General features: G+C 40.1%; 1 pseudogene; it reads right to left on the bottom strand.

Annotated features, from left to right (window-relative positions):
* Positions 1 to 5047: 5047 nt before the first annotated feature.
* LOC105067069 (actin, cytoplasmic 2-like) lies at positions 5048 to 6019 on the bottom strand (annotated as a pseudogene).
* Positions 6020 to 25351: the final 19332 nt, after the last annotated feature.

Raw genomic sequence — 25351 nt, 5'->3', positions numbered from 1 at the left:
TTCATTCATCTGTTGATAGGCACTTAGATTACTTCCATATCTTGGCTATTGTAAATGACATTGCTATAAACATTGGGGTGCATGTATCTTTTCAAATTACTGTTTTTGTTTTTCTTCTGGATATATATGCCCAGGATTGGGATTGCTGGATTATATGGTAGTTCTCTTTACTTTTTGAGGGACCTCGATACTGTTTTCTAAAGTGGCTACACTAATACACAGTTCCACCAAAAGTGAACAAGGCTTGAAATACAGGGTAAATGCTATGTAAATAGTTGCTGGTAGTTGGCAAATTTAAGCCTTGCTTTTTGGAACTTTTTGCTATTTTCTTCCTGAATATTTTCCATTGGTTTGTTGAATCATCGGATATCAGTGTAGTAATTAGCCAGTTGTGAAGAGGGTGTAGGGAGGAATCCTAGTAGAGACACCACATCGAACAGCATGGTATAGTAAAACTAACCATCTTCCCTTTTCCTAAAGAACCCAAGTGGTTTTCTTTTTCTATTGTCTAACATTTTTTATATAAAATAATATTACCTATAATATCTTCTATACCATTTGGTCAATCCCAAGCATATTTTAGATACTTAGATACATTAATAAATTGCGCTCATCCAAATATTTGATTGTTATAGTAAAACAGTGTTTTAGAATGCTGACTTTCAGTTCAGTGGTTTGTAATGTTTAATATTGCCTATGTTAACCAAATAAGCTTTGTCTAGTTTATTTACTGTTTTGATGCTAAGATATGCCTGGCAGATTCATAGGCATTAAATAAACATTTCTTGAATGAATGAATTGAATCCAATACATTAATACGTTTCTTGAATATTAAAGATTTAAACTAAATGTACTCTTGTTTCTCTGAAGTTAAATATTTGAAATTATTTTCTGGGCATTTGAGATATTTGAACATGTTCCCTCATTCTTACCCAGAAAGGGAAAAATAGATACTGTCTATAGAGAAGTAAAGTACCAGAAAGAATATGTCAGTCCATGGCCACAAAGATACATATCAGTTTTGCAGTCACTCAAGTGTTTCTTCAAATAAAACATTTTGTCTGCATGTGTGTTTATTTGGGATTCAGGTGATATACTTAGTCTTAACAATCACACTGGTCCCAAGTGCAAGTCTGATGGAGAGCACCTCATCAAGATTGGGGTTTGATTTCTGAGTCTCAGTAAGGAGAAAGAGATAGTTAGACCTTGGGGACCTTGACGTGTATTGGAATGAGTATGCAGTTCATCAAATTGCCATCCCTTCAAGGGATACTCTTACCTGTTGCACAATTATGATATGTTTCTTGGCAGCTTGGGATCAGAATGTCCGCAAGCATCTTGGTGTCTCTAAAGGAATATTTCCTCCATTGCAGGTGGGAGTTGGGGCCAGATTGATATCAAGGACCCCTCCAAAACAAACTGAAACCCCCTGTGATGTGAGTGCCTCTGTTAGAAGAAATACACAGAAGAACGAGAGCATGTGTACAAGACATATGTACCTGGGTTAGTATAGCAATGCTTTTGTAGAATGACTCATAAGAAAGCATTTTTTTGACCCTGTTAACTATGATTGATGCAAATGATGCAGTCTAGATCCCCAACTCATCATAGAAACTTTATGAATATCAAGTATTAATTATTCAACTTGTTCTATGTTAACTGCAGACAAAAAAATAAGGCAATGGAACTTAAATGTGCACTTTGCTGTAATTTTAGCATACTTCGTTGTGAGATCGTTCGGTCAGTGGTAGTCTATAGATTACCTTAGCTCATCTATATTTGTCCAATACCCAAATAGAAAACCTAATTCAAACTATTAAGAGAAATGATAGATTTTCCTGTGTTAAGTGGGACTTGATCAATTCAAGGTTTTTACTACCTGCTAACCTGTAAGAGAAGTAAAAACGATTTCGAGGGACTTCCTCCGCAGCTGCTGTTCTGTTTCTCTCCAGCTATTGTCTACAACCTTCTCTCTTTTTTCTGTATGTAAAACTTACACAGGCTGTGACCAAAGACAAAGCCATCTTATTTTATGATCCCCAAACCACAGTCGCTTAGAGACCCAAAATAGAAAGTAATTTCTAGTGAGCTCATCCAAGCTTTAGCCTACGCAGTTCCTTTTTTGCACAAAATGACTTGGCTAACATTCCAAGCAAGGACCATAAACCAGCAGTGTGCATAGACACTGAATAAAGATATATTTAGATAGATTGCATGGATTACAGAGGCCTAAACCATCTGTCTTTAAACACAGGCAAATGTCATTTTCTTCAGTCAAGGGTCTGGGTTTTCCAGCAATATTCCAGCCTTTAAAGATCCAGAGAGGTGTTTTAACAATTAAATGTGTGTATCATTCACAGAAAAGTCGTAAGCATCTGTTTCTCTTATTACAGACTTTTATAAACTCAGAAAATTTTAGTTATGGGTTCAGAAATAATTGGTTATGTACTTTTTTTCCCTGCCATACTTCCACAGGATCTGTTAATGCTGCTATTCTAAGCACAGTGTTTTATAAGCATTTGTTTACATGCCTACCTCCTTTGGAGGGTGAGCTCTGCCAGCGTGGGGAGTGGGCTTTTTTTAATCACCAGGATAGTAAATGATCTTAGAAAGTGATCTGCAAGTTTCTGTACACGTGTATTAAGCAAATTGCTTACTTATATAGTACCCCTGATGCTTGGGGGATTGCGTGCTTCAGTCCCCCACGGGGATTGGGAGTGATGTGAGCAATAATCGAGGTGGTTTGGCAGCCTCTAGTGAGCTAGAATCTGATTCTTGAGTACACGCCTTGTGTGGTAATAAGGTTGCTAGATCAAATACAGGATACTTAAAGTTGAATTTCAGGTAAATAACAAATACTTTCTTAGTAAAAGTATATCCTGACTATTGCATTCAATTATTATGTGTCCCATTCTTTGATGTTTATCTGAAATTCAAGTGTAGCTGGACATCTGGTATTTTAATTTTCTAATCTGACAATTCTGTCAATAAGGATGAGTTGTCCAGTGGGGTATGGGACCAGAGATAGTGCCCTCACTCAAGTGACTTGATGCATTTTATTGTGCGAGTAGAGCCTAATCAATTCAAAGTCTTGATACCTCCTATCTTTGCTATACTGAGTGTGACTGAACTTTTCTTAAGGTGGTAGCAAAGTGAGAGAAGTTTTGAAGTACCCCAGATCTAATTTAGTTCTGCTGTAAAATGAACTGTACCCTTTGTTGAAAGAAATATCTATTGACTGGTATAGAAAAGTCCTAAGGTATCTGAAGACCTTTAGTGGGTAGAGTTATAATGCGTGGATTTGTTGGAAAGAAATACTATTTAGAGTTACGTGATGTAAGTAACATTGAACAAAACAGACTTGGCTCACATAAGGCCTAAGCAGTTCAGGCTTTTGCACTAATGACCCTTAAATATATATATATAATTATTATTTTTTTTTGCAGATGAGCTTTTTTTTTTTTCAGGGATGTGGGGTCAAGTGGGTCTATAGAGACTTTTTGCCAAAAATGTATGAAATAAATACACTCTAAGAAATGGTATTTTGCCATAAGATTTTTAGGCAAAGATACTCATTTACTCAACACAGCAGTTTATAGTCAGAAAATATGGAACATTTTTGAGTCATGTACCATATTTGGATAAACCAAAGTGTTATATTTGGTTGGAGCACACCACATGAATGAGTTATCTAGGGCTTAAAACAACACAATTTATGGTCTCACCATTCTGTAGGATAGGAGTTCCAAAGCAAGGTGCCAGCAAGGCCATACTCCTTCTGAAACATACAGGGGATCCTTCCTAGCTGCCTCCTAGCTGCTAGGGGTTTGCCGACAGTCTTGGGCTTTCCTTGGCCTGTAGCTATGACTCCAGTTTCAGCCTTCATCATCACATGGCATCCTCTTTGTATGTCTCTGACTTTACGTAGCCATCTTTGTATTAGGATATCAGTCACATTGGCTTAGGGGCCAACCCTACTCCTAACTAATTACATCTGCAGTGACCCCGTTTGCTTATTTGGTCACATTCTTAGGTACTTAGAGAAGAATTCAACATACCTTTTTAGTGGGGGTGGATACAATTCCACCCATAACACTAGGATTCTCTAACAAATGGACATGGGGCGGGAGAAAAGTAGGCAAATCAAAATGCCACTGAGCTTTTTAGCTCCAGCAACTAAAACAGGACAGTATTGCTATAAACTGAGTGAGATCAGGGAGGCTGGCTGGAGCAGGTTTGAGAGGAAGATCAGAAGTTTACTTTTGTACATGTTGAGACTTTTGTTAGATACTCAAGATGTTGATGAGGTCTATAGGTACGGAGACCTTTTCTGGGATGGATGGATATATATATATTATATATATATATATAATTTTTATATATTTATATGTATATATTTGAGGGGAATCAGGGAAGAGCACAGTGCTGAGAGAAAATATTGGTGAAATGGAGGTGTTTTTTTTTTTTCTTTAAGGTGTGCATTTTATTGAACTGGTCTCAAGACAGTGTACGGACAAGCTCTGGCTGCCTCTGTGCCTTAGCCCGCTCTCAGAGGGACCAAAAGCCTACATACATCTCAAGTTGCGGGACAAAAAATGGGGGCCATGATGGCTGACCATTCAAAATAAACGAAAACAAATTATTAAGGCAAAGATTAAAAAAAAATTTGGAATACATCATTTACACAAAAGCAATGCTATCACCCTCCCTTGTGTGGACTCTGGTAAGAACTGGCCCTTCTTAGAGAAGCAAGGCGGCTTTTGGGAAGACAAGGGACTTCCTGTAACAATCCATGTCATGATATTTGGAATGACTAAAAAAAAATGTACAATCAAAGTCCTTGGCCATATTGTAGAACTTTGGGTATGTTCAATCCAACCGACTGCTGTCACCTTCACCGTTCCAGTTTTTAAACCCTAAGTCAAGTGCCAAAAACAAACAAAAAATTCAAAAAAAAAAACCCCCAAATAAAGCCATGCCAATCTCATCTCGTTTTCTGCGCAAGTTTGGTTTTGTGAAGAAAAGGGTGGAAGGTAACTCAGTCCGCCTAGAAGCACTTGCGGTGGATGATGGAGGGGCCGGACTCTTGCTTGCTGATCCACATCTGCTGCAAGGTGGACAGCGAGGCCAGGATGGAGCCGCCGATCCACACGGAGTACTTGTGCTTAGGGGGATGCGATGATCTTGACCTTCACCGTACTGGGGGCCAGGGCGGTGATCTCCTTCTGCATCCTGTCGGTGATGCTGGGGTACATGGTGGTCCCACCAGACAGCACCGTGTTGGCATAGAGGTCCTTGCAGATGTCGATGTCACACTTCATGATGGAGTTGAAGGTAGCCTCGTGGGTGCCACAGGATTCCACGCCCAGGAAGGTGGGCTGGAAGAGAGCCTCGGAGCAGTGGAAACACTCATTGCTGACCATCGGGCAGCTTGTAGCTCTTCTCCAGGGAGAAGCTGGAGGCAGCGGTGGCCATCTCCTGCTCCAAGTCCAGGGCGACATAGCAGAGCTTCTCCTTGATGTCACGCACGATTTCCCGCTCGGCTGTGGTGGTGAAGCTGTAGCCATGCTCCATGAGGACCTTCATGAGGTAGTCCGTCAGGTCCCGGCCAGCCAGGTCCATACGCAGGATGGCGTGGGGGAGGGCATACCCCTTGTAGATGGGTACAGTGTGAGTGACCCCATCACCAGTGTCCATCACAATGCCAGTGGTGCGGCCAGAGGCGTACAAGGACAGCACGGCCTAGATGGCCACATACATGGCTGGGGTGTTGAAGGTCTCGAACATGATCTGGGTCATCTTCTCACGGTTGTCCTTGGGGTTCAGGGGGGGCCTTGATCAGCAGCATGGGATGCTCCTTGGGGGCCACATGCAGCTTGTTGTAGAAGGTGTGGTGCCAGATATTCTCCATGTCATCCCAGTAGGTGACGATGTCATGCTCGATGGGATACTTGAGGGTCAGGATGCCTCTCTTGCTCTGGGACTCGTCACCCACATAGGAGTCCTTCTGGCCCATGCCCAGGAGGTGATGTTTTTATGATGAGAGAGTATGTAGACATAGATGCAGGCAGGTGTGTAGATTTAGTGGCAGGGTCCTGTAGAATGTCTTTTTCTTTTCTTTTCTTTTCTTTTTTTTTTTTTTTTACAGGAAGAAACTTTCATGTCTTTTTCTTTTTTTCTTTTTTGGTTTTTATTGAAATTTCTCTTTTGATCACTTCAGCATTCTTAGTGTTATAAATAAGCAAAGTCATCAGTTGATTATAAAGATGGGAGAGGAGTCATTGGGAGTTCTGAGGAGGGAAAAAAAAGTATGAAATAGTTGTGTCAGAGAGTTGGAAGAGGATGGTGTAGTAAATGTATTATAATTATTTACCAGCACTAAAGACTCACTTGAGATTAATGAGCATGAATTTAAAGTGAGACCAATCAGCATAACTTTCAAATTGTGTCCTTCTGCACTTTTGTAGGAAGAGAAATTTAACTAGTTTTGTAGTTTTACCATAAGAAGATGAGTAAAGAAAGGGGCAGGGGAGTATGTGAGAAAGTCATTTTTATGATTTACCATAAGACTGGATGAACTGAGCTGGGTTAGGAGAGCAGAAATGACATCACAAGAGTCATGAAAAAGTGGAAACTGGAATTTGTTGGAATCAAGGTACTAGAGGAAGTAACCCGGAAAGATATAAAATGGTGGAGTGAAACTGAGATTACAGAGAGATTGTAGTTGTTGGTTTTGGCAAAGTCCAGGGTGCATGGGAGTGAGTGAGGTTGTGTGGGTGACTAGATCATTTGATGAGAGGAGGTCAAAGAACTGACAAATTTCAAGATGGCAGCTGAATCACTGAACTGTGTATTGCATTTGCCAAGATCTATGATAGAAGTAGTATAGGAGAAATTTGAAGCCTAATTGTTTCTGCTAGAGATACTGTGATACAGAAATCTCTGATAGAAGTGTATATTGTTGATATAAAGGAAGAAATTTCCTCTGCAACACAGACATTATTGGACTTTTCATTTCAGTTCCAGTATTATTGAAGACCTTTGTTCCTGTGTATATGGAATGTGGTTCTGATGGTTTTCTTAGACAGGGTCAACCCATGGGGGTCCTCTTCTTTGTATTAATACAGTATCATTGGCAATGTTGATTGGTTGGATTTGTAACATCATCAGTAGCATTATTACTCACAAGAAAAGAGATTAAGAAGAAGCACATCATGATCCCTTTGAAGAACCAAAGGGATTATTATTTCAAAAAAAAATCCCATCCAATGTTGCCAGGAGTTTGACTCCTCTGTGTATGTTGTAAAAATAGACGGGGAAAAAAAAGGGGGACTGTATATGAGTTTGTGACCCGTTTTGAATCCTAAGCTAAACATGAAGTTGCATGTATACAAGTTCTACCTCCCAGCATGTTTCTTTCAAATATGAAGGGATAAATAAAAAGACAAAATTTCAAGAACAAGAAAAAAAGATTAAGTTAAATTAAGTGAAAAAAAATTGGATTCATAAACTATAATCATTATTGTACAGATAGTTGCATGTTTATATTTTTATTAAAATTCATATGCAAAAAGACAGGAAGTGCATCATCATGTTAACAGTGGTAAACCCTGAGTGGCAGAACTGCAGGTGATTCTTACAAGTAAAGTTTGTAATTTATTGCCAGGGGTACTACTGGGGATACCTTGAACCATTTCCAATTGGTATCCATGTAAAAATGTGCTATTATTCTGTCTCTATGGACTCAGAGCCCTATTATGTTTACATAACAATGGGAAATGCTTAAAAAGAAACAATCCCTAGGTCTCCCTCCCCAACCTCTCTTACTCAGACTTATCAGTTGGCATAAATGCTGATCACTGGTTTCTTCTGGGGCCTTAGGCAAATCTCACGTCGGCATGTACAGATTCATTGTTTGACTAATTAAATGTTAATTATAGTTGTTAGTTTATTCAGTATAATAACATGGGCTAGTTTGACTTATTTTTCCTAATTGACCTCATAATTTTGATGTATGTCCTTCAACCAAAGTTCACTGCCAGATAAAATGTTGAATAGTTACACCATTCAGAGATATTGATGCTTAAAAAACATGGTCATTTATATCAGAAAAACAAAATGCAGTCCACCCATTCTGTATGTGCCAGCAAAAGGTAAAACACCTAAGTCCTTTACCTTGGCATCTCCAAGTGCCCCTGTTCTTTGGTTACATAGGAATAACATTACAGATACAGTGTTCTGAATATATTCTAATTTCAGTTAATTTTGAATCCATCCATTTATTTAACAAATATCTATTGAGCCCCTACTATGTGTCAGACAATGTTCTAGGCCTGCAGATCAGTGAACAAAGCAGAAAAAGGTTCCTCACCTCATGGAGTGAACATTCCAAGGCAGGAAGGATGTAAAATGTCTGAAAGGGCTAAGGGCTAAGGAAAGAAGTGGAGGGAAGGGGATGTGGAGGATTGACATGCAAATTTTAATAGGTTGTTCAAGGGGGAAAAAATCAACATCTGTTGATTTTTTTTTCTTTCAAATGGAGATTTCACTTACAAATGATAAAATGCCTAATTGATAAGTTTTGACATTTGTGAAGTTTGGCAGTGGTATCTGCTCATGCTACGAGTGCCTAAGACAAGGTGGAGAACATTTCCATGTCCCCATAGTTTCTCTTGTGTGGTACCAGTAAGCCCCTCTCCCCACCCCCATAGGCAGGTGCTGTTCTGATTTCTATCAGTCGAGCTTAGGTTTGGCTGTTCCTTAACTTCATAGTACTGAAATGGAAGAGTATTTATTTGTGTAGTGTGTATATGTGTGCTGTGCATGCCTGTGTGTCTGCCTGGCCACTTTTGTTTGATATACTGATAGATTCATCCAAGTTACACAAGTATCCAAAGTTAATAGTGGCTGGATTAGCCTCCAATATGAGTTTTTCATAACTTTTTCTTTACTATCCTGTTGATGGCCTTTGGATTGTTTCTCTTTTAGGCTTTTATGTATAAGACTGTCTTCATGGTAAATAAATATTTTTTGTAGACATGTTTTTATTTCTCTTGGATAAATACTTACACCTGAAATTGCTGTATCATAGGGCATATATAAATATAACTTGACAAGTAATTACCAAATAGTTTTCCAAAATTAGCTTTTTAACCCCTCACCTGCAATTCATGACTGTTCCAGTTCTGCGTCCTCACAAATATTTGGGACTGTGTGTAATTTTTATTACAGCCATGTCAGTGAGTATATAGTGACAGTTTATTGTCTGTTTATGTTTCCCTTATGATTAATGAAGTTGAATGCCTTTCCATGTGCTTATTGTCCGTCCATTTATTTAAAAAAGCGTCTGCTTATCATTCAGCCATTTTTAAATTGTATTTTGACTTTTTATTGGTGACTTCTGGAAGTTCTTTATATATTTTGAATAGTGCTTTTCAGATACACACACATCTGCAATACTTATGAATCTAGAATTTGCCTATTAATTTTGTCTTCATCGAATAGAAAATGTAAATTTGGAGCGTATTTTCTCTAAACATTTTCCATGGCTAATGCTCCTTTAACTTGTCAGGAAATCTTACATGAAGGCCAGGAGTGTGTCCTATGCTGTCTTCTAGAAGCTTTGTGATTCTGGGATTTATGTTTAGGACTGTTTATATATGGTGTAAGGTCAAGGCTTACTTTTTTTCCATACAGGTAACCATTTGTTTCAGTGCCATTTGCTACAAAGATTTCCCTCTCCCCTTGAAAATGACTTGGTGCATCGATTGAACACACATTGCTCGTGTGAGTCGCTTTCTTCACCCCCTGTTCTGTTCCATTGACCTGCACTTGTGTCCTTACACTGGAACGGCAATGTCTTGATTACTGTAGTTTGTAGTGAGTCTTGAAATCAGGTAATCCCTCAATTTTTGTTTTTTTTCAAAATTATTTTGGCTATTCTAGGTCCTTTGCATTTCTAAATTATTCAGGGAGGAAGAATATCTCAATCATGTTGAATTTGCCTGTCCACGAATGTGGTTTGTCTCCCTTTGCGCTTCCCAGACTGTGGGAAATCTTTCGCTGCCCAGCTTTTAGGGTAACTGCAGAGTCCTCTTTGCTGTCAATTCCTGCTCCTCGCTTTCTGCACCTTGGTTAGAATGTCTCTACCCTCGCTGCCTGGCCAGCAGTTTTCAGAAAGCAATGACTTTACTGACAATTCACGAAGGAGCAGAGTGTCTGGAAGGGGTTTCTCTCTGTTCTCTTGCCATTAGCCTAGCTTTGGTGAAAGCACCCAGTCTTCAGTGAAGACGTCGCGGAAAGATTTGGCGGATGGATGGAATCTCGTTCTGTTTTGAGAGCTCCTTGAACTTTTAATCCTTTACTCCAGACACTGTGTAAGCATTACAAGTTTTCAAACTTCTCGCTGGTTTCTTTTTATCCAATTTATGGGAAATGCTTCCCCTCCCACTCCACCACAGAAAACGTGGATCTCCTCTCTCCCACACAGGCCTTTTCTCATTCTGGAAAGTAGTTCATTTAGGTTTCTTGCATCCCCAGCTTTCTGATATTTTGCTTATACGCTTGCTTACTTTGGTTTCTTTTTTGGAACTGTGATTTTGTAGCTTATCAGGCTTTGTTTTAGTTGTTAGGTTGAAAGTCATTTTCTTTTGACAAATTGCTATATCCTAACTGGAAGCAGCTGACCCGAGCAGGAGGCCTTTGAACACAGAATTGAGTGAAGTGAGGGAGACTGGCATGCCCGTATCTGGTGGAAGAAAATTATATGAGAGGAAATGGAAAGTGCCAGGACACTTCGATGTGTTCAGTGTGAGGAAAGAATAGTAGGAATGCTGCTGTGGATGGAGACAGTGAGGGATGATGCAAGGGTTATTGGGGATGAGGCTGGAGAAAGCAGATAGAGGCTTATCGGCTCTTGTAACACTTAGTAAGGACTGGCCTCTCACTTAATGGGAAATCACTTACTCTTTTTTTTTTTTTTTTAGGATTTTGAACTGAGAAATAACATATTCTGCCTTACATTTAATAAGATGACTCTAGCTATTCTGTTAAGTATAAAATGAAAGACTTCAAGGTCAGAGGCAAGGAAATCAATTTGGAGGCTATTGCAATAATCCAAGGAAGGAATGATACTTGTTAATGTGAACTAGTGTGTTCCCATTACAGATGTGATAAATGCTTGGATCCTAGAGAGATTTTTGAAGTTACATTCAACAAATTCCCTACAAGATTAGATGTGAGAAAGTGAATGGAGTCAAGGTGGGGGCTGAAAAATGTTTTGGCCTGAGCAACTTGAAGATTTATCATCATCTGAAATAAGAAACACTGCAAAAGAACTGCATTTGAGGGGACTACAAGAGCTTTCGTTTTGGGTATATTAAGTTTAAATGGTTTATTAGACATCCAGGTAGTGATGTTAAAGATGCAGTTTTGCTATATGTTTCTAGAGATTAGGAGAGAGCTTTGGAGGTATATATTTGGAAGTCATAAGCTTGTGGATGGTAGAGCAAGACATTGGTTGAGATCATCCTTGGAGTGAGTGGATGAAAATGCCCAATTCGAATGGGTTCTAGAAATGACAGGAGGGAAGGGATTCGGCCCACATTATAAATTATTTTGCTATAAATGAAGAGGATTAGAGCTGTAGATAGAAAAAAAATGAGCTTGCAAAGAGTTTATTTTTATATTGAAGAAATGGTCTTTTCTTTTTAATGCTGATTAGAATTCTCCATTAAGGCAAATTGTTTCTGTAGAAGAAATAGGGAACAGTTGTTAGAGAGATGTCTCCAATTTGGCACAGACTGTATAGGCCCACATGTGGGCAGGTGGGTAGATGTGGATGGTTAGGAGCATTTGGAAATTCTTTTCTAATTCTTCTGTATCTGTGGTGAAATAGGAACCGGGATTATTGGCTGAGAGTGAGAATTGGAGACGAGGGGCTGGAAGTTCAGAAATGGGAAAAGGTTTAGAATAGTAGCCTTAAAAAGTAGGAGAAAGAACTGTCTGAAAAAAGAACAGTAGGATTACTTGAAAGCATTAAGGCCCGGTCTAAAATTATTGATCATAGCTTTCAAGATATAATTGCCAGTGTAGTTGTTTGTAATTTTCCATGTTCATTTTCAGCCAGCATGCTGAAGAGGGTGAGGGGCAAAAGAGTGATACGTACACTGGAAAGATGCTCATCATTGCTTAAGATTTTGACATAGTAGTTTTATTCTAGAATTGTTAAAGGCACTCAGTGTCCTGATTATAGAAATAATGTGGAGTCATTTCAGGCCATGCTGGTCATTTAAGAGACTGTCTGAATTTGGTTTTTCACTAACATGAGGGTGAAATTCAAAGCCCTTAATACGGAGTCACAGCTCTTCATGATGGGCCCCCTGCCTTGAATCAAATGCCTTCCCTTTCACCCTGGATTCTAGCTATTGATGCATGTCTTAGTCCATTCCCCTCCCATAACAAAGACCCTAGAGGCTGGATAGCTTATAAAAAACAAATTAATTTTTCACAATTCTAGAGGCTGGAATTCTGAGACCATGGCAGACAGCCAACTTCTCCTTGTATCCTTACAAGGTGGAGAGTAGAGCAGAGGAGGTCAGAACTTTCATGCCTCTTAAAATTGCATGGATCCCATTTACGAGAGCTCCACCTTTTTGACGTCATCTAATCTTAATTACTTCCCAAAGGTTTGACCTCCTAATATCACATTGAGAAGTAGGGTTTCAACACATTAATTTTGTGGGGAAACAAACATAGGCAACTTGTATTTTATGACTGTCACAGATTATAGAACAACTTGATGGATTGATGTGGGTGGGTCATCCTTTCGTCACTTCTTTGGGTGGCTTACGTTCACCCTTCCTCTTCCTACTCCCCTTGAGCCACCTACTCTGCTAAGCTTTCCAGGTTCCCTTCTTACTTCCATATTTCTTTGTTCCATGTACTCGTAGCAGAAAGAGAGAGGGAATGCAGAGAGATGAATGTAGGCTCTGGTTTTCTCTCCACACTGCAGCTACTAGACCTGGAGCAAGTCACTTAGAATCTCTCTAAATTTCCATATTCACACAGTTGTGATAATAAAACCTACCTCACAGGGTTGTTGTGGGAGTTACGTAAGATTCACGTACATAAAGATGCTGGCACATACTAAGCACTCAAGAAATCCTGTGCAAATGAATGAATGCATCTCTGCTGTTAATTTATTTTATAAATAAAATTGCTTGCTAGTCATAAATATTCAGAATAAGCAAATCTTAATTTTATGAGTTAAGTTATGGGAGCTTCCATAATGATACAAGATATATAATCCTTTGAGGTTGTGCCTGTATCTTGGCTATTGTGAGTAATGCTGTAATGAACATGGGGGTGTAGATGTCTCTTAGAGCTACTGATTCCGTTTCCTTTGAATATAAACCCAGAAGTGGGATTGTTGGAGCACATGGTAGTTTTGTTGGTTAAGATTTGGAGTAACTTCCATACTGACTTCAGTAATGGCAGTGCTATCCTTCATCTTTCTTTCATAAATATGGAATTCAGAAAATTATATTTATTTAAAAATCAATACCGTAACATAGAATCATCTGACACTCTTTAGGCTATGAGACGGAGAGGGAAAGGGTGTATTGTGATCCCCAATGTTAGAAAAATTCTTGTTTTCAGTCTTCCATGGAGAACAGTCTCAATAGTGACATTTATCAGAGAAATGTTTGAAATTTGAGAGTATATTTAAGAGTTCTCTAGAGATATGCGTACATATAAAAAAGAAAACAAAATCATCCAACTAGTAGAAATCCTCCCATTTGATCTCAAGAATTCTTCCACAGATTAGCCCTCCTGTAAGAATTCATGAGGCACTTAGTAGAATCCACACTGGTAATAAACTGTTCACCTTTACATTCCCCTGCATAACTGAGATCAGGGAATAGAATATTACCAGAGCCCCATAAGATCCCTTCCTTGTCAATATTCGCCAGTCTTTCTCAAAAGTAACGATTATTTGGTAGTTAATACCATAGACTAGGTTTTCCTGCATTTGGCATTTTGTGTGTGCCCATACAATATTTACTCTTTTGTGTTTACCTTTCTTTGCTCTAATATTCCAAGAGTCATCCTATTTTATATGTAACATGGATTCATTCATCCAGGCAATGCCAAGGATTGGTGGCTGTCATGAGGGTTAGGAAGAGGCAGGAATAATTCTTTCCTAGAGCCTCCAGAGTGAACATGACCCAACTCATGTGTTGATTTCTGACTTCCAGCCCTCAAAACTATGAGAGATTGATTTTCTGTTGTTTCAAACTGACTAGGTGTTTGTTGATAGTGCTTTGGGGTTTGTTTGTTTGTTTGTTTTTGATAGTGCTGTGTTAATGCAGCCTAGAAAACTACTACTACACTGCCCAGGTTCAGGAAGTGTCTTCCTTTGAAGGATATGCTTCTGTTGTTATGCTAATTATGAGGCTGGGAAAGCTAGGGAGAGTGCCTGTCATTTGCATGTGTAATTGTTTTCATGAAGGAGATTTTTCTCTTTGGGGAAATCCCTTTGTTTGGGGTTCCACCAGTTCTGTTGAACTCCTGTGGATAAATGTTGGAAAGTTCCAATAAAGCACGTAAGAATGTTATTTTGCCACTCACAATTTATACCTTTAGAGTCAAGAAGGGCTAGGAATTTTAGCATACACTAGCAAAATTACATAAAGCCCATGTCAGAATCATTTCAAATGCACAGAAATAAGGAGGTGGAAACATGATAGCTTTGGAGCGTAAGCGCCTGACTTAAATCTTGAATTTCAGTTGCTGTGTTCTCACTTTGTGATGGAGGTCAAGGCACTTACTTCATGGCTCTAAGCCTCAATTTATTCAACTATAGAATAGGAATAATGACATGGCTCTTTGGGGATTTTATGAAGAATAGAGATAATGTGACAAACTACGTAGCAATGAGCCTGGCAAATATTATATACTCAGTAAACAGCTGTTATTAAACTAGGTTAAACAAAAATCTGGAAGTATAGAAATACCTGCTTCAGAAAGATAAAATCAATTTGGGAAATATTTGGGCTGTAAAGGGCAAAGGCGAAAACTCACTGTGATCAGTCTTCATTTCACTCCACCCACAAAGTTAGACTTCAGATAGTTTCTTCCTCTGCTCTTTAAATTTCTTATAACATTAATTGTCGGAATTTCTCCCAGGAGCTCTGTTGAATATTCAGTTTACAAAGTGTTTATGTTCCCTTTATCCAGTTTTTTCTTTTTTTTTTTAATTGAAGTGTAAGTTACAATGTGTCAGTTTCCTGTGTACAGCACAACATCCTAGTCGGGCACATACATACATATATTCGTTTTCACGTTCTTTTTCATTAAAGGTTATTGCAAGATATTAAATATAGTTTCTTGTGCTATAAAGAAGAAATTTGTTTTTTTATCTATTTTTATATACAGTGGTTATCATTTGCAAATCTCAAACTCCCAAATTTATCCCTTCCCACCCCCTTTCCCCTGATAAACAAAAGATTGTTTTAAATCTAGTGTGTTCACCAAGCCCCGCAGAGTACCTGACTGATCATCCTCAATTCCCTGGCCTTGGGATCTGGCCAAGTCAAAGGAAAATGTCGTCAGCCTAGTGCTTCGCATTGATCGCACAGTTTGAGGTGGACTCTACCGCTCAGCTGAAAAAGGGATTAGTTGGAGATCCATGCTCTCACTCTGAACACCAGCGATTTCTCTTTAACTCTGTCCCGTGGCCGGGCACAGGAACCTCTAGGTCAAGGGTGGTGGAGGAGACTTAACCGAAGGGTTAAGGAGCTCCTCCTGACTCCCCTGCTGCCCACGGGGCTCCCGCTGCCTTTCCCGCTGTCCGGTGACCCTGTGTCTGAGTGCAGAAGGATCTTGGCATTTTACACAAACATTTCAAGTCTTTGCTTCTTCAGTTGCCACGTTTGCCTCGCTATCTTCTCCCCACAGATGCTCTCTTCACACAGTGTTCCCTTTGAAGTCAGGCAGCCAGAAATCTTCAGCAGAGCAGGAGCAGCAGTCGAAACAGTTTGTTCTGCTGACTGTGTGTGCATTTGGGAGCTTTTCCATCTTGGAGGCCGCAGAAGTCTGTATCCAAACACCTCGCCCCTGAGTTGGGGAGTAACTTAGGAACGATTGTCTTGGAGCTAAAACTGGAACCTTAATATTATGCCAGCATGAAACCTTCTGATCAAGACCCAGCATTGTAGAGGGCACTGATTTTCAAATTGTGGTCTAGAGACGGCTGGGAGTCCCTGAGATCGTTTTAGGGGATCAGTGAAGGAAAACTTTCAGGACGCTGAAATCTCTTTTGCCTTTTGCATTCTTTCTCTCGTGAATTTAGAGTGGAGTATCCCAAATGCCAGATGACATGTGATTTTGCAGTGGGCTGAATGCAGAAGCAGATATAAAATTCCAACCTTAAAGAAATTTCTAAGAAGGTAAAGCCATGCTACCCTCCTCACTAGTTTATTTCTGGAGGATATAATTATGTTGTAAAAAATGTTATTTTTGTTCGTATATACTATAATGGCTTTCTTATTGCTGAGTGACAGGTCAAATTCTACCTCTTCCATGCAGTGTTCCTTGTACACTTTGGTACCCTCTGGGAACCCAGGTCACTCATTTGGGGCCCTTACACATACTTGCATTTAATCACGTGCTAGTGATTTAGTCTTTAATTGTTTTAGTGTGTGTATCTTGATAGCACATTGAGACTGTAAAATTCTGAGACTGTCTTATAGGATCTCCTCTATACTTAATGCCCTACACATGAGGGATGCTTAAGATAATGCCTTTTGAATGAGTGAACTATGCCAAAATATAAGAACTATAATTCTAAGCCAAAGCTTTATATTTCATAAAGTATTTCCAGAGTGAGGAATGTACCAAACTCTGTACTTTTCAAGATGGCCTTTGAAAAGATTTACTACCAAGCAAGGTTTAAGAAAGACAAATTGATGAAAAAATTATACGTTCATATTGATATCAACTCAGTTCTTGACAGCAATTGGAAATAAGGATAATTTTTCTATGTATATTATATACACGTGTGGATGTATGTGTATATATTTATATTTGTATAAATATATTTGTAAAGCCAGCTATTTTACTAAGCTACCAAGTTCAAGAATGTGTGGACATATTTCTGTTCATTTGATATATAACTGTAGCCAGATAAGGCTACAGATTCAAATGACAAAGGCTAAACTTGAATCTAAACCATATCCGAATTCTGGGGGAACCTCACAATTTAGGGACAAAATCCTTGCGAAGTACATTTACTTTATTTCTCTGTTTGAGAATTCTTTACACACAAAATGGGGAAGTTGGAAACAATTATGTAGTACACAAGAACAACATAAATATATAATGACAAAAAATGTCTGACGCAGTAACAACCTGAAATAGTAAGGGGCGGGCACGTGCCAAGACCCTGGGCTAGGAGAGGCTTCTGGGCCCAGGGCCAAGGTTAAATCTGAGACCAAGGGCAATCTTAGGGTCCGCGAGCCCATTTCAGTCTGTCTCGAATACCAGACCTCTTGACTCTGATGCTTTCCAAGTTAAACTACAGCCACACCACAGTGGTCTGTGAATGTTAATTATGTTCAGAAAACCAGGATCACAGGCCACAACCCTGTTCTTGTTGCTCTGCTGTCTAATCCTCCAGAACCAGATCCTTGGAAACTGGTAACCTGGCAGCCTTGTGTTCAGTGTCGGTAGCATCATGTTCTCTTTGGCTGTTTTCTTGCTTTTCTGCTGGTTCAGTGACACTTGGGTGGTTCCTCCCTGTGCTCTCACCTGGCACCTGCTGTAAATGTATCATAGCGTGTGTCCCATTGCTGTACTCACTGGTTTCTGTGTTTTCTTTTTCCCAAGACTGAGTTCTTTGTTTTATGTCTGATAAACCTTTAAAAATCTGATTAAAACTCTGGATTTAAGCCACAGGAAGCGTGGCAGCACATAGCAATGGTTTATACATTTAAACTCTGGAGACAGACACTGCCTGAGTTTGAATGACAGCTCGGCCACTTTGTGGCTGTGTGACACTGGAAAAGCTGCTGAACCTCTCTGTGCCTCAATTCCCTCATCTGCAATATGTGCATGATGGTAACAGTACATAACTCGGTAGAGTTTTTGCCAGTTTGAAATGAGTTCAGATAAAGCACTTGGAACAGGGCCCATGGTAAATTATGAATGGATGACTACATTTGAATGCAGTGTCGGTTGACCTCTGGAGTTAGCTATCAGATGGAAGGATATTGCCAAATGCTGAGGGCTTTCTAGAACTCTTCAAGCCAGGAAGGTAAATTTATAGAAATGCAGTGCTCTGCTGGAAGCCGAGGCCCCATCCAATGTGAATTACCACTCTTAGTACTCTGTTGGTAGTAATTGGATCAGTAATAATAACGACCAAATAACACATGTTTATCACATGCCATGCATCCACTCAGGGCTATAAAGACGTGCATTTGGTAATCTTCCATACTAAGGAGTGGCCTTTTTCAGCTCCTACGCTGAGCCTTGGGGATAGCATCTAATCCCCAGCTGGGAGGCGTCACAGGTAATGCATTTGGAGTGTTTCCAGTTTTATTGCTGTTGTCAAATGATCTGCTGTTTACAATTTCAGAAACTGAGGTTGGAAGGTTTTGAGTTTAACTTGCCTGAGGTCACAGCATGGAGCTCAAATCAGGTCTCACTGACTCCAAAGGCTCTTATCTCTGTACTCCTCAGGGTGGTAAACAAAGGGAAACACCAAGGACCCCATTTGCCTCGTGGTTAAAAACTACAACACGTTTCACTTTCTCCAGCTTTGGGGAGCCTCCTCTCGGGGGCAGTGGCCAAGAACAGTTGGTTTAGTCTTAAAAGGAGATACAAATATTTATGAACCTTCACATCTCTACCTCCAAAAAAGTCAGGAAAGGGTGAGAAAATAAATATTTTTGTTGTGGTTAGCATCGGATTTTGGCCTAGAAATGCCCACTGCCAAACTCAAATGAAGCTTCAAACATATTTGTTTGCTTTTTTTTCAAATGAAAGAATATTCATATTTCTATAGGGAAAATGAAACATGCTTGGATGGTGTGTGTCCATAGCCTTATCCTTGCATTCTCAGATGTCCTAATAAAAAGGCTGTGAACGCCCCACCAGTGGGTTTGTTGTGAATGAAATTCCATCATTAGAATCATAATAACTAGAAAGCTTTGTTATAAATGGCAGCGTGACTATTAGAGGCTGTCTTTTGGAATGCCACTGGAAAGAATGGTGATTCTTGCTCTTAATTTTTTCACCATTCCACCCACCTCTCACCCTTTTCTCTCCCCACTCCCTGTCACCATGGTAACCTTTCTAAAACCAATTAGAATATTAATTACCCCCTTGCTCAGAAAGCATCAGTGTCTCCCCCCGTTGTTCTCAAGGTTTACTGTGCTTTGTGATCACTTTGGGTGCTTTATAATAAGCAAAAGCATCACAAGACAGATTCTGAAGACCTAGAGTGAACCTGAGGAATCTGCAATTCTCATAAGTACCCTGGTGATTTTTGATGCTGGTGGTTGAGAAACTACACTTTTGAAAATACTGATCTTCAGAATATATGTCCACCTCTTTAATCTGACTTTTAAGGCCTTGCTTGACTTGGTTCTGCGTACCAATGATGCAAAGGTATTTTTAAATCATTACTAGATACTGGCTTTTTACTATGTACCATTTTTGGTATTTCCGTGGGATTTTGTTAATAGACTTCCTAACGGCTGTCAGGTGGATTTCCTGATATCTCACAAATCCATCCTTCTTGGTGGCAGTGACTGCCCTTAGTCATTACGATCTCTGTCCTGGCCTATTGCCCCAGCCTCCTGACTGGTCGTCCAGCCTCTGGTCTTGCACACTTGTAGTCTGTCTTTGATACTTAAGTCTAACAAGTTTCTCAAAAATGCTGAAGATTTATTTAGCTACCATTTTTGTGAGCATTTACTAAATTCAGCTTACTGCTTTTAACAATTTTGTATATGGTCATATCGAGTTATCCCCCAAACCATAGGAGGTACAGACTATTACTATCCCTGTTTTAAAGAAGAATGTTAGCAATAGAAAGTAGTGATGTGATCATTTTAGCACCCTGCTCAAAAGTCCCTTAATGGGACCCTTTACCTGTATGACAAAAATCTCTGCTTCAGATTTGACCCCAAACCTATTTTGCCAGCTTTGTCTTCCTTCTTCCTCACACGTTCTGTTCTGCTGTGCCAATCTATTAGCTCTTCCTGAAATGCATTTTAGTACCACTAGAGCGTTATGCATTATATATGACACGTTATGCGGAGGCCTACATGATGCTTTTATTTGAATAAGAAAAATGCATGCCCGCTGGTCTGACAAACTAGGAAAAGGATCTCACATGCTGGGCAGATACAGCCCCAAAGGAGCATCCATGGTGAGCAGAACAGAGGCTGGACTTTGGCCTCCCCTCCCGCCTTCCTCAGCTGGGTGGGTGCCTTTGTATGATGCACAAATAGTGTTGGGTTTCTAGGCCACTGTCATTGTATGCCCTATTTCCAGGGGCCGGAATGCCCTTTTGCTCTGTCTGAGGAACCTTCCTTTAACACTTAGCTCAAATCTTCACTCCCTTCCCTCCCCCTCTTCCCCTCCCTTCCCTCCCCCTCTTCCCCCCACCTTCCAGCAGTCCTCAAAATATTTACAGATGCATACTGTATGGAGGGATACCATGGGGTAAACATGGTCCCATCCTTTATGGGGTCAGCAGACTAGCAGAAAGAAATCTTTAACCTTCTAGAGCGCCCCCCCCCCCCCCCCGCAGGATAATCACTCCAGCATTCCTGCTTTTATGGCATTATATGCATGTGACCACTCTGATCAACATGACTGTTTCTTCAATTGTGAAATGATGACAACGAAAAGCTCTCATGGTGTTACTGTATCACTGTGCTGGTTTTCAAAGTCACTTAATGTAGCAGTCAGTGCAGAGTGTCTAGTACTTACTTGACTAGAGAGTCACTGAGGTACATCTGTTAATCTAGAGAGAGAGTAATAATAAGGATTACCTTTGCTGTTTGGTGAGGTTTCAACAATGTGAGAGTAGGGGTGGGAACGGAGAGGATGGGTCTGGGATAGGAACATGGAGAAAGTTGTCTCTTGGTGCCTCTCTGGGTATCTGTTCTGTGGACTTACTGTTTTCCATGCAAAAACAAAACATGCCACTGAAGAAAATAATCTAGGGAAAAGTGAAGTTATAAAAATATAATCATGAAAGGCATTCTCCAACTTGAATGGTATTAGGAGTGTCTCATTGGCTAGTCCTGATCTCTCTTCACTCCCTATGTTCTTTTTTTTTTTAAATAAAATTTTTTAGAAGTCTTTTTTGGGGCGAGGGGCAGTAATTAGGTTTATTTATCTATTTTAGAGGAGGTACTGGGGCCTGAACCCAGGACCTCATGCATGCTAAGCACACACTCTACCACTTGGTTTATACCCTCCCCCACCATGTTGTTCTTTTTTTTCATTCATTAACCTACCATTATAGTTTTGTTCTTCTAAAGAACAAGTGAAATGAAAATCAGTGCTTTAATCTAGTTACTCTTTGGTAAACTTCTGTGATGTCTGAGTAGCCACTTGATGAAGAAAATACTGATATGTGAGTGTAATTTAGGTTGCGGCCCCCTTAAGGGCAGAGGGGAGCACTGTGCTGTTGGTTTCACTGCACACCGGGAGCAGTCTGCTCATTAACCCTGCCGCCTACTGAAGTTCGCTCTCCCCTGCTTTCTGTCTATATTCTGTCCCAGCTAGTAACAACATTTCCCGCTCTCCCTTGAAACTAGGGATATATTTGCCTGGGTTCTCTTTCTTTTCCTTTCCCTGGGGCCAGAATACGCAATCATGGCTTCAATCAGGCAGACAAAGACATTACTCTAGGGCCATGTTTCTCAATCAGGGACAGTTTGTCCTCTCGGGGACATTTGGCAATATCTGGAGACATTTTTAGTTGTCACAGCTGAGGGATGATATGCTACTAGCATATGGTAGGTAGAGGCCAGGGGTGCAGCTTAACAGCCTACAGTGCACAGGACAGTCCCTCTCCCCTATGACAAATAATTACCCCTGCCTGATGTGTCATTATTTGCTGAAGTTAAGAAACAGTAGTTGAGTGGACATTAGAAAAAGATTGGGAGAATCTGGGTTCCTGAATAGTCTTGTGGAGCAGAGCTAGCCCATCAGGCTTTGGATGGCCATAGAAATAAACCTGAGAGAAATATGCTTCTGTTTTATTTAAACTATGATATTTTTATGTCTTCTTTGTCCTATGAAATAGTAATATTCCTAATTTTACAGATTATGAAGCTAACATTTATTAGATCAAATGACTTGTCCAAGATCACATACAAGTATTAGGTAATAACTAACCTGATGTCCAAAGGCAGTTGTGTCTGACTCCAAACCCTATTATCTTTATCCTCTCACACTGCCCCATTTTAGCACTTGACTCCAGGACCCTGTCCTTAACCTAATGAAGGAGACTCCAGAAGGGTTGGATATAAGCATCCACCTGTATTCTTCTAAACCCAAACCTTACAAATAATTCTGATGAGCTATCAAAATCAACTGCTGTTAAAAAAAAAAAAAAGAATTAAGTACCGTTTACAAATAGTTAATCAATTTCCTCCCTAGGTGATTTTTGTTTGGCTTTCTCTACCTTATAATTCTCAATTTTTAGTTATTAGAGATTTTAGTATTTCAAACTTATGTTTCCCCTCACAGCCCCTTCTCTAGTGTAGCATGCTCTGGTGTAGGGTGGTACTTGTGGAAGTGGTGGTGGTCCAGCCTGTCAACCACCTTTTTGGCTTTGGCTCGTTTCTCCTAAGAGTGGGCAAATGACGGCTAAGGCCTAAGTGTGAGGCACCTACAAGGTGTGACAGCCTCAAGTTAAGGGCCAAAGGGAGTAGTGGCTGATCCAATTTTTAAAAAAATTTTAGTTCTTATTTTTTTATTGAAATATAGTCAAGTTACATGTTAGTTTCATATGTACAGCAAAGTGATTCAGTTATACACGCATATGTCTATATTTTTCAGATTCTTACCCATTACAGGCCATTACAGGAAATTGAATATAGATCCCTGTGCTATACAGTAGGTCTTTGTTGTTTATTTTACATACAATAATGTGTATCCTATTAATCCCAAACTCCTAATCTATCCCTCACCCCCCTTTCCCTCCTGGTAAGCACAGTTTGCCTCGGAGCTCTTTTTTAAATTGAATGGGTGGCTGATCCAAAGTAAGAAAGATCTCTGAGGCGGACTGGGGTTTTGGTCACCTAAGCAGAATTCAAGACAGAATCAGGTACAACAGAAAGATTTGAACTAAGATCTTTAGCAATAGGTAGGCAAGTCCCTGGAGACCCTTCATGTCTAATAGTAGGTGCTGGTTGCTCAGGGATTGCTTCGTCTATTTGATCTAAAGGCTATGCCAATACCGGTCCTGACTGATCCCTAGCACAGGAAGATGACATATTAGATCTAAAACCCTGGGAACTATTATCAGAAGCTTATGTCTTCCATCTGGTTCCTTGATGGGATGTTTTGGGACTTGGGTAACATTGGCAGGGTTTGAGGCTCTTTATCATGACAGCAAACATGGGGGTCCTGACGTCAGAAACTTTGATAATTGTTCTTTCCACTGAGACGTGGGAGTCCTCACAAAGGGATAAGGTTATCAGATGCCTTATTTAACATAAAGACATATTTAGGATATCAATCTCCACATAATGCTGTCTCCACTAAAATAGGTGTCCATCTTACAGATGTGTGGGTCACAACAAATTCAATTGCAAACTGGATTCAAGTTCAACAGCTTACAGATTTCATGTGAAGAGTATAGATCTGGAGACAGAATGCATCAAAAATAAGGTAGGCAGATAAACTAAGGACAGAATAAACTGAAGTCAAAAATCTTGGCAGTCATGAATGTTAACATCCATACAAGCTGAAGAGGCAGAGAAATGTGGGGATTTAGCTATCCAGCCAAATCCTCAGGAATGGGGAGGAAACACCTGCAGACCGAATATTAGGCCCTGAGACACAGCTGCAGTCTTAGATCAAGAGCATTTATTATGATTTTAATTTAGGAAGAAATCTATTTTGCTGTAGTTTCCCCAGACTGTGGAGAGAATGTAGGTAATTGAGAGCATCTGATTGATGTTAAAAGTTACGCTATTGAATGGAAGAAATGGATTTGCACAGTTATTAAAATTATTATTTATACATTTCAAGTGGCATTTATTGAGCTCTGTTTTGGGTAGGTCTCATTCTAGTTGATGGGGCAGGAGGTATGAATAAGTCATGGACCCTTTTCAGTAATTCACTGTCTTATGGAGACAGAGAAGTCTGTCGTCAACAGATGGACTACAGTACAGTATGAGAAGTGACATGATAAGTATCATACAGGATGTCAAGGGAGAGCAGAGAAGGGTGGAGAGACCAGAGGGAGAGTTCATGGAAGAGGTGGGACCTGGGCTGATGACTGAAGAGTAAGTAAGGATTAGGTGATGAAGTGGATGGAGTCAAAGTATAAATAGGCTGAGGGAAACTTCCGTACAGAGGCATGAGAATGTCAGAGATCTTGGTGTTTGGGGATTCATTCTGTGAGTATTATTGAGCAGAGAAGTTGTGTCAGGGTGGATTTAGGTATTGGGATCTATTGTGATTGAGGCAAACAAAATCCTTAACCTCATGATTCTTGCAGTCTATTGAGAGAGGCAGGTACCTAACAGAAACGTAATAATGTGTAATCAGTGCTTTGAAAGGTGCAGTAACAGAGCACTGAAGAGGGAGCACAGGAGGAAGAGCTTATCCCAGCATAGGGGAGAAAGAGGAAAGGGGGCTGAATGTCTGAGAAAGCGTCCCTTAGGATGCAACTGGAACTTGAAGAATGAGTATGAGTTAACCAGGCATAGCATTTGGTAAAGGACCGGCATTATAGCAAGCAGAAAGGCCACGAAGCAAAGGGCAACCTGGTATCATCAGGAAAGTGAGTCTTTCTGGAAGTTGAGTGTACTGCTGATAGTTACTTGAGTGCATGATCACGCATCCTAGGCTGGATACAGAGAGAGATACATTCAGGCATATCTGTGGACTGAGAACATGGGAATGGAAAACGGCAGATTTCTCTGATATTAAAGAGCAAGCATAGGGGTGATAAGGGAGTGTAGGAGCTGAAGGGGGGGGTTGGGATTAGTATGTGGAGGGTGTATTGGTGAGTTCTGGTGGGTGACAAGGTCCTGGCTGTGACAGTGGAAGTACTGAGCAGATCTACGTCACTGGTGATGAAAGAAGG

This window comes from Camelus bactrianus, chromosome X, assembly GCF_048773025.1.
Source record: "Camelus bactrianus isolate YW-2024 breed Bactrian camel chromosome X, ASM4877302v1, whole genome shotgun sequence".
NCBI classification, from domain to species: Eukaryota; Metazoa; Chordata; class Mammalia; order Artiodactyla; family Camelidae; genus Camelus; species Camelus bactrianus.
The sequence above is the reverse complement of the archived record's forward strand: the minus strand, read 5'-3'. Positions and strand labels throughout refer to the sequence as shown.